The sequence below is a fragment of the Carettochelys insculpta genome, chromosome 2 (genome assembly GCF_033958435.1).
Source record: "Carettochelys insculpta isolate YL-2023 chromosome 2, ASM3395843v1, whole genome shotgun sequence".
In the NCBI taxonomy this organism is placed as follows: domain Eukaryota; kingdom Metazoa; phylum Chordata; order Testudines; family Carettochelyidae; genus Carettochelys; species Carettochelys insculpta.
In genome coordinates, this window is record NC_134138.1 from 196,160,872 (window position 1) to 196,171,070 (window position 10,199).

Genomic DNA, 10,199 nt, shown 5'->3' on the forward strand with positions numbered 1-10,199 from the left:
GGCACCCACAATCTGGGGGATGTTGTTGGGGCCCGCATCCAGGCGGGTCAGGAGACATCGCCAGCGTCCCTTGAGGCGGCCAAATGAGCGCTCCACCACCTGGCATGCATGGTTCAGGCGCTCGTTGAAGTGCTCCTGGCTAGCCGAGAGATGGCCCGTGTAGGGGTGCATGAGCCACGGCCGGAGGGGGTAGGCCGCATCTGCGATGACGCAGAAGGGCATGGTGGTGTCCCCCAGAGGGATCTCCCGCTGGGGGATGTAGGTCCCCGCCTCCAGCCGACGGCACAGGCCCGAGTTCCGGAAAACCCGGGCGTCGTGGGTGCTGCCAGGCCAGCCCACGTAAATGTCCTGGAAATGTCCCCGGCTGTCCACCAAGGCCTGCAGGACGACAGAATGGTAGCCCTTCCGATTGAGGTATCGTCCTCCACTGTGCTGCAGGGCGCGGATGGGGATGTGAGTCCCATCCAGAGCCCCGAAGCAGTTGGGGAAGCCCAGGGTGGCAAAGGCGGCGACAGTGGCATGTGGGTCCCCCAGCCTCACGAGCCTGTGCAGGAGCATGGCGTTGATGGCACGCACGACCTGCAGAGAAAGCACATGGGACAGCCCCAATGAGGGGTGAGCAGGGTGTGCGTGGCCCTGCCCTGCCCTGGCCCCCCTGCCCTGCCCTGCCCTGGCCCCCCTGCCCTGCCCTGGCCCCCCTGCTCTGCCCTGGCCTCCCCCTGTGGGTTCTCTTACCTCCATGAAGACAGCCCCGACGGTGGCCTTTCTGACACCAAACTGCTGCCCCACGGATCGGTAGCTGTCCGGAGTGGCCAGCTTCCAGACAGCGATGCTGACCCGTTTCTCCACAGGGAGGGCACGCCGCATGGCAGTGTCCCGGTGCCTGAGTGCGGGGGTGAGCCACTGGCACAGCTCCAGGAATGTCTGGCGGGTCATCCTGAAGTTCCTGAGCCAGTGGTTGTCGTCCCACTCCCCAAGCACCAGCCGCTACCACCAGTCGGTGCTGGTGGGCTAGCTCCACAGCCGCTGGCGTGTGAGGCGGGGGGTGGAGCGGGGTGCTGCAGGGGTAGGGGTTGAGCCCTGCTGCCCTGGGGGCATCTCCTCCCCTGGGGCAAGAAGGTAGTCAGCTGCCTCCCACATGGCATGGGCCAGGGCAAGCCCTGCTCCTGCCGGGAGGGCTGGGTGGACCTCTAGCTGCTGCTGCTGCTGCTGCTGCTGCTGCTGCTGCTGCTGGGGGTCCATGACTGCGGCGCCCGGGGTCTGTGTGCCTATGGCTCCTCAGACCGCGTGCTGTGCAGGCTGAGTGTATGTGGGAGGGGCCCTTTAAGGGAGCGGCTAGCTGTTGCCCTGGAAGCGCTAGTCCGCCCGTTGACCCTGCCTGCAGCTGTGCCTGGCATCCCTATTTCGATGTGTGCTGCTTTGACGTGTAGACGTTCCCTCGCTGCACCTATTTCGATGTTGGGCTGAGCAACGTCGAAGTTGAACATTGACGTTGCCGGCGCTGGAGGACGTGTAGACGTTATTCATCGAAATAGCCTATTTCGATGTCGCAACATCGAAATAAGCTATTTCGATGTTGGCTTCACGTGTAGACGTAGCCTTTAAGGTGCAAATGACTATCAGCCCGAATTTAGGGGCCAGAGCTATGTCCACTGAAATCAATTACAGGTTGTATCTCCCCAGTCTGGTATGCTTGGAGTTAGGCACCTGAATACTTCTGAAGAGCTGTGCCTTACAGTCTAAAAGGACATCTGAACAAAGGTTAGAGAAAGGGTTACAGCAAAAGTAAAGTGATCGAAGTCTTGATAATTTACGTCTGGATAGTATAATTATTGCCGTACCTTTATTTGAACTCCATAACCCATCCCAAATTCCCCCACATCCTTGCTATTATTTATTAGTTAGCTAATTTCTTGCAATATTAATTTTTTCAGTAGTCACGCTGTTGGTTAGCTGCATAGACGATCCTCTCCAGGAGCAGTAACAAAGCTGTGAGACTTTGACAACTTTAACCTACACAGGGTGAGTCATATACTGCACAATTGTATAAACGCTTTCATCAGCTGCGCGAGCTAAACGGTTTTTCATGAGTATAAATTTTTCCGTGCTGGTAAAGCTTGACTGCTCAAAGGTTTGCAGATACCACTGACGTGAAATTTACTTTCAAATTACAGCTCGTTTGCAGAAGATCTCTTCCGCTATTCACTCAGCTCTAATTAAAGTTATTTCAGACATGTTCATGTTTATGGGTGATACAGGACTTTTGTTTGGGTGTCCACAGAGGTAAAATCCTCAGAGCTGAATCCTGTTCTCAGTTACCCTGGTGTATCACTAGAGTAAGTCTGCTGGTATCATTGGAGTTATTCCCAATTTACACATGCGTTAACAGGATAAAATTTGGACCTTGGACTCTAATGGTACATCTACACTGCATGCTTCTTTTGGTGGTTTTTGGGGTGCATACTTATTTAGTTCCCCCACACGCACCCCAGGACAGGTATAAAGAGCAATGTAGCTAGTAACACACAGCTCAGATGAGGAGCAAAGAGCCACGGCTGACATGTGAGGGTATGTAGGAATATAGGATATTTGCATGTTTGTTTAAACTGGAGCTTGCTGGCTCTGCCACAGGAAGGTCCAAAATCATTTCCTTAAACACGATTAATGGTAGATTAGCTGTTGATCACTTACGATGTCCTCTTTTCTTACATGACATTTGTTACTCATGTCCCCTTTCTACATAGCCCTCTGCTCACTCAAGCCACTCTTCTCCAGCTAAACTGATGTCTCTAGCCATGCAGTGTCCTGCTTGCACCCGGCAGCTGAGCTTTCTCCATCTCAAGGAAAGATCCCAGTCCTGCTGCCAGAGCCTTTCACAACCCTGGCAATGGAGAGGTTCTGAACCTTTTCTCTCCTGCTGGAGTCTTTAACTGGCCTATGGAGCCACACACCGCAGAGTGGACACAGCCAGCTTTTCACTGGAGTATGGAGCTGACACAGCACCACCAGTGATGGGCACTGTGAATGTAGCCAAAATGGAGAAAAATACGGGATCTGATCCTCAGTTCAGGCAAATCAGCACAACTCCATTCAGGACAGCAGCCCGTAAGTCTTCATTTCTGCTTACATGTGTGGCTTGGTTCTGAACTATTTGTGAGTCAATCCATTGTTCCCTTTGTGACTGGTGTCCTGAGGCATTAGAAAAATATCCCAGGCACCAAAGACTCTCCAGCTTCAGGCTCTCAGTCCCTTTTCTCCCCTTTTATTTCTTCAAAATCAGTTTTACACAAGTCCAACATCCCAGTCACGTGCTTTCCCTCCGACTGGGGCCTCTGGAAAAAACGTGGAATCCCTGAAACTTTCTCCTTCCTACCCTGCTGCCTGCACGGTTACACTCGATGGGCCATTTTTCTACACTTGTGCAATCCACAGGCCCCTGAAGACTTAATCGAAGGACTTGCTACTCCCTGTGCCTCTTACTGCCTTTGATGAGGAGCAGGTGATCTTCTAGGGGTCACCTGACCCCTGGCCTCACGATATGAACTGGGAAGCAACTGCTTAGTTACCATTGAGGCTAGACCTTGACTCCACTTAAAGGAACTGCCACCATGGCACATACTTTGGTTAAAAGGAGAAGAAAGCTCTGGGACTGGAGTGGCAAACAGCAGTGACTGGTGAAGGGGGCTCTAGGTGGGGCACCAGCAACGTGCTCCTGTCAGGTCCCTCCAGCCTAAGCCCCCTTTCTCCACTTTTCCTCTGCCCCACTCCTCCCCACCCCTTCTCCCTCTGCCACTTCTGGTGAGGGCAGGAGTGTTCCCCCGCCCCCTTCCCCAGAGTGATGTAGCCTGAGAGCTAGAGATGCTCTGGGGAAGGGACGGAACTGCCCCCATGCTCCCTGAAAGCGGCACAGCCCTGACAGTGAGTGCACAGGTTGAGCGCTGGGAGTGCATGTGACCCCTTGTGCTCCTCCACACATCATCACCCCGGTGACGAGGTTAAGAAGAGTTGCAGTGGGACTATGCACCTCCTTGTGTATTAGGGGAGGGAGAACTTAGTGGTCTGAGCACTGGCCTGCTCATCTCAGAGTTGTGAGTTCAATCTGTGAAAAGGCCGTTTAATAATCTGGGGCAAAAAGATTAATTAATAAAAAAAGAAACTTGTTAGGATTGGTGTGAGGGCAGGGGGCTGGAGTCAATGACCTCTGAAGATCTCTTCTAGCTCTATGAGCTAGATAGATAGGTATATCTCCAATTACATTGCTCTTGTTCTGTTCTAGTGCCCACAGATGTTTGTGGCGCAGAGCTCTTTCTATCTAGCATTCTCAGCCCATGCTTCACCCCCTGTGGAAATGTTTCTAAAATGTGGACCCTGTTCTGGTTTCCCCACATCTGTGCAATAGATAAGTGGTACATCATTACAGATGCACAGAGCTGCAACCTTAAAGGTATCAAGTTTCAGGACCCCCAGCTCCAAAACACAATTTCCCTTATCTGAGCAAATAACGGAGCAGCTTCACTTGCAGCGAGTTAATTTCTGTGTTGAGCTGGGCAAACGTTGTCAGGTAAATAGACAATTTGCCAAAAAATGCAGTTTCGGGTCAACCGAAGCTAGTAGCAAATTGAACATAAATTTGCCAAATAGTTTTGTACATCAGTATTCGGAAGGGGGGCGGGGGCACTAGCATTACCTGGGGAGCTAGGGCGCCAACCAGAAAACCCGTGGTGCAGTCGTGCCGGCCAGTTCCCTACTCCCGAGCAGCCCAGCACTTAAGGCACTCATCTGGGTGTTACCTTTATATCTTTCATGCGTACAGGGTCAGCCTGAAATAGCAGTGTATAATGGTTTCACTGATGAGGCAGATAATGGCACCTCCAAGCATGAGCATCTCTACGGACAGAGGGCAAAAAGACAAATAAAGATGTTTGCATGTTTGGTTAAACTGGAGCTTGCTGGTCCTGACACAAAAGGTTCCGAGATCATTTCCTCAAACACAACTAGTGGTAGATAAGCTGTTGATCACTCACAATGTCCTCCTTTTTTACAAGACAATGTTACTCACATCCCCTTTCTTTGAAATAGTTCCAAGCACGTATTGCAAAAAACAGATTTTCCATACTAAAATGTGGTTAGAACATTTTGCAGATAGAAACACTGGGTTTGATAAACAGGATGTTATATGAAGCAACTCACCTTTCAACTCTTAGTGCTATTAATAAAGCTCAACTTCTTAATTGCATCACTCTGCATTGTTACCACATATAATTCTCAAAGCTTGCTGGAGGCTTGGTTACATAGCAATGAGCTCCTTGGCCTAACAGGCAGCATGGGAGAGGGGAGACCTGGATTCAAGTTCCTGCTCCAGAGTGACAAGTCAGGCCTGAATTGCTCATATCCCTTCAGAGCAATCCAGCTACTAAAGGGATCACTTTCTCCTTCTCTGGTTTATGAATGTCATCCTTCATTTTATGCCTGAAAATGTAACATTTTATTTTGGGTCACTCAAAATGTTTCACTGGACCTGAAACAAACATTTGTCAACTTTTGCCAAAAAATTTAAAAAAAAAATGTTTTCTAATTGACCTGCACTGAAATCTTTTCAGTTCTATTTTTTATTCAGATACAGATCTGAAAAAAGCAGCTACTCCTCTAACCTCTGTTCTTGTATCTGAATAGGATCATAATCATACTCCTTTCCTTGAAAATGGCAGCAGTAATCTCTTCGGTATCTGTCATCTACAGGACTGGGAGATTGTGGATAGCTCAGTGGCTTGAGCATTAGTCTGCTAAACCCTGGGCTGTGAGCTCAGCCCTTGAGGAGGCCATTTAGGGATCTGAGGCAAAACTTCCAAACCAAAAAAAAGGGTGCGTGTGTTTGCCAAGAGGGCTGGGGACTGGACTAGATGACCTCCCAAGGTCCCTTCCAGCTCTATGAGATGTGTACGCACGCTGGGGGGGAGAGCAGAGGAGCCTGCCAGCTGCACTCCTATGTAGCACAGAGGGATGCAGGGCAGCATGTTGCTTGTGCTCTGTACACAAATCCCAGCACTGATGTTGCTTCTCCTCTGCTCTGTGGACACTGGGTGGGAGCGCAGAGAGTTGGCATGAGAGAGTGCGCAGCGCTCACACACAGCAGGGAGGGACGCAGGGCAGCAGAGGAAATCAGTGCTGAGCTGCTGTGCTGCGTGTGAGTGCAGCTGGCAGCTCTGTTGGTGCTCCTGCCCTGGTGTTCGCTGACCAGATCTTCCCAGCTGTGAGTTATGCCTGTTATTCGAGTGTGCCGATTCATCAAATAGCAGTTAAACAAGAGTTTACTGTATGAACATGGATATGTACTTTAGAGAAGATGCGTATTTGCAAGGACTCTAATTCCTCATACTTTAGGACAAAAACCACTAAGCAAAAGAGTTAGGTAGGAACTTCCTCGGAAGAACCTGTTTGCAAAACAGGCAGAAACCTTGGGAAGTTGCATGGGCAAGTTCGCCTTCCTCTGCAGCATGGGGCATGGATCACTTGCTAGTTTCAGCTAACGTTAGGGTTAGGGTTCTCCATAACTTGAGAGCTTTAAATCATGATGTGAGGGCATCAGTAACTCAGAGACTGCCAGTCTATTACAGGAGGTTGTGGATGAGGTTCTGTGGCCTGTAATGTGCAGGAAGTCAGTCCAGATGATCTTGAAGGTCCCTTCTGCCCTCAAAAGTCTGAGTGAATGAGACCCACCTTTTGGCTTGCTCTTGGACACCTGACTCCACCTCTGACCCCTGACTCTGAATCCTGGTCTCTGACTGCCACTGCTCTGACTGCTAGGCATTACAGCTCATAATATGAGTCCAAAGAGGTTTTCTTAGAGAGATGTTTTGTTATGCCAACAGAAAAACTCTTTGTGTGCATGTCAGCGGCAGCTTAATAACAGGGCTCTGCTCGCACAGCTATGTCAACGTATGGTTTGAAGTACAGATGCACCCTCAGCTTTAGTGTAAAACATGTTTCAGGTCCTCAAGTTTGCAGAGAAAAGGTTGAAAACATGACCTGTCCTCTGAAGGCCCTGAAAGCAAAGCTGCACAGAAAGACATCACATTAATTTTTTATTACTCTTTAGTAACTTTATTTTAAGCCATTCTCGTGACTTTTTATTTGGCTGCTAATGTTGGTCTGCCTGAGGTTGGCCGTGCTCCCAGGAAGAAGAATTTTGCATTGACATAGTATCTCTCAGAGGTGACATCTCCTTTTTGCTCTTCCAGGAAACTGAGGAGGAAGAGGCAGAAGACAGCAGGAGATACAGAGTTGGTAGAAGGTGGTATAAATTCTGGCTGACACGTGTAGAATGTAGACACAATATTTTTGTTCCTGGGTAAGTAACAGGTTTCTTTGTGCAAAGACATATAAGGCCACTCAATGCAAGGCATACTGATGCCAATCATACCATAGAATCTGGGTTTTCCTGCCCATGACCTCCTTTTTGGTCCTCCAGTCTCCATCCAGACAGGTATTTGAAATGTGAAAAACTTCCCTGAGAATCCACAACCACTTCGATGGAAGTTGTGAGAAAGGGTCTGCCAAGAATTACTGGCTGTGTTGGGCTTTAGCATTGCGGAATTCCATAGTGCAGTGTTTCTCAGATTGGGAGTCCCACCTCAAAAGGGGGCAGGAAAGTGAGTGCAGGACGGTTGCTATTAGGGTGACCATACGTTTGGTTTTTCCCAGCTGTGACCTCTTCTTTAGTCCTCCCATCTCTGTCCAGACGGACTTTGGAAAAATGAAAAAATGTTCATGACTTTTTGCTGCCTTCAGAGCTGGGTGGCTGGAGTGGCAGCGGCTCTCAGCTGCCCAGCTGGAAAACATTTCCACTGCCAGCAGCAGCTCAGAAGGAAGGGTGGCAATACCACAGCTTGCTACACTTCCTTCTGAGCTGCTGCTGGGGGCGCTGACTTGAAAGCCGGGCTCCATCCCTCCATGAGTGGAAGGTGGAGATGCTACAAGCAGCAACACAGAAGGAAGGGCAGCAATAGCCGGCCACACCAACCTTCCTGCTGCTGCCATCTGAGCTGGGCACCTCACCAGAGGCCAATGCTCTGCGGCCACCCAGCTCAGAAGACAGCCCCACCGGCAGCAGCAGTGCTGAAGGAAAGGTGACAATAACATGTCATGTGACTCTTCCTTCTGTGCTGCTGGTGTGGCAGCACTGACTTCTGAACTGGGTGCCCTGCCAGCAGCTCCCAGTCTAGCTGCTCAGTGGGGAAAGCAGTGCTGCCATCAGCGAGGAAAGGTAATGGTAGCAGACCCTCTGCACTGCTGCTGTGGCAGCCTGCCTTGTGTGCTTGGCACCTGCACTCTCTTGCTGCCCAGTTTAGAAGTTAGAGCCCCAGCAGCACCACAGAAGGAAGGGTGGTAATACCATAACATGCTGCCTTTCCTTCTGGGCGGCTGCTGGTAGTTGGTTTGCTGTCAAGGTTTGACCCCTGACCAATTGCCACTATTTCCTGGCTATCCACCCAGCCACTTACATGGCAGTGTCTCTGCTATCCCAGGCACACATGGAAGGGAGGCAATACCTCACCATGCCACCCTTCCTTCTGACCCACTGCTGCTGGAGGCACTGTCTTTCCATGGCTACATCTACACGTGAAGCCAACATCGAAATAGCTTATTTCGACGTAGCAACATCGAAATAGGCTATTTCAATGAATAACGTCTACACGTCATCCAGGGCTGGCAACGTCGATGTTCAACTTCAATGTTGCGCGGCACCACATCGAAATAGGCGCTGCGAGGGAACGTCTACACGCCAAAGTAGCACACATCGAAATAAGGGTGCCAGGCACAGCTGCAGACAAGGTCACAGGGCGGACTCAACAGCAAGCCGCTCCCTTAAAGGGCCCCTCCCAGACACAGTTGCACTAAACAACACAAGATACACAGAGCCGACAACTGGTTGCAGACCCCGTGCCTGCAGCATGGATCCCCAGCTGCCGCAGCAGCAGCCAGAAGCCCTGGGCTAAGGGCTGCTGCCCACGGTGACCATAGAGCCCCGCAGGGGCTGGAGAGAGAGCATCTCTCAACCCCCCAGCTGATGGCTGCCATGGAGGACCCGGCAATTTCGACGTTGCGGGACGCGGATCGTCTACACGGTCCCTACTTCGACGTTGAACGTCGATGTAGGGCGCTATTCCGATCCCCTCATGAGGTTAGCGACTTCGACGTCTCGCCGCCTAACATCGAAGTTAACTTCAAAATAGCGCCCGACGCGTGTAGCCGCGACGGGCGCTATTTCGAAGTTAGTGCCGCTACTTCGAAGTAGCGTGCACGTGTAGACACAGCTCATGTGTGCAGCTCAGCAGATAGATCTTCCACCAGCCGTGGTGCAGAAGGAAGAACCGCAACGCCATCACCTGCCACCCTTTGTGATGTGCTGCTGCTGGTGGCAGTGCTGCCTTGTGAGCTAAGTGCCTGGCCAGAGGCTGCTGCTCTGTGGCCTCCCAGTTTGGAATTCAGCGCTGCCGTCGGCGGTGGCACAGAAAGAAGGGAGGCAATACCACACCAGGCCGCCCTGCTTTCTATACCGCTACCAGCGACGACACTGACTTTCCACCTGGCCAGCTTGAAAGGTAGCGCCACTGCCAACCGTGGAACAGAAGGAAGAGCGTTAATACCATACGATGCCACGCCTCCTTTTGTGCTGCTGCTGGCAGTGGCGATGTCTTCAGAAGTTGGCACCTGGCCAGTGGCACAGGCTTTCTGGGCACCCTGGCTGGAAGGCAGTGCTGCTGCCACCAGCTGTGGTGCAGAAGGAACTGTTGCAACACAATATTGGGCTGTATTTCCTTCTGCAGGGCTGTTGGTAGCAGCAGTGACTTTTGAGCAGGGCAGCCATAGAGTAATGGCTGCTCGCAGGACACCCAGCTGGGAAGTCAGTGTCACCACCAGCGGTGGCACAACAGTAAAGGTGGCAATAACATAACATGCCACTCTGCCCTCTGGACTGCTGCTGGCAACGGTGCTGCCGTACAGACTGGGTGCCCAGACAGTGGCTGCTGCTCTCCAGCCACCCAGCTTGGAAGACTAAGAAAAATCACAGACATTTTTTAATATATCCAAAATCCGTCTGGTGTAAATGTGAGGCCCAAAAAGGAGGTCCTGTCTGGGAAAACCTGGATGGATAGTGACCCTGCTCGTGACCCCCCTACACTATCCTTTAGAGTTGT

The 10,199-nt window shown here is 51.2% G+C and overlaps 1 long non-coding RNA gene across 1 annotated transcript in view; it reads left to right on the plus strand.

The window, feature by feature from the left end:
• Window positions 1-7,327, plus strand: part of LOC142009743 (uncharacterized) — a 48,400-nt gene extending 41,073 nt beyond the window's left edge. The window contains exons 3-4 of the long non-coding RNA XR_012644555.1: window positions 1,935-2,022; window positions 7,239-7,327. This is a non-coding gene — a long non-coding RNA (uncharacterized LOC142009743). The remainder of the gene's footprint in view (window positions 1-1,934; window positions 2,023-7,238) is intronic.
• Window positions 7,328-10,199: the final 2,872 nt, after the last annotated feature.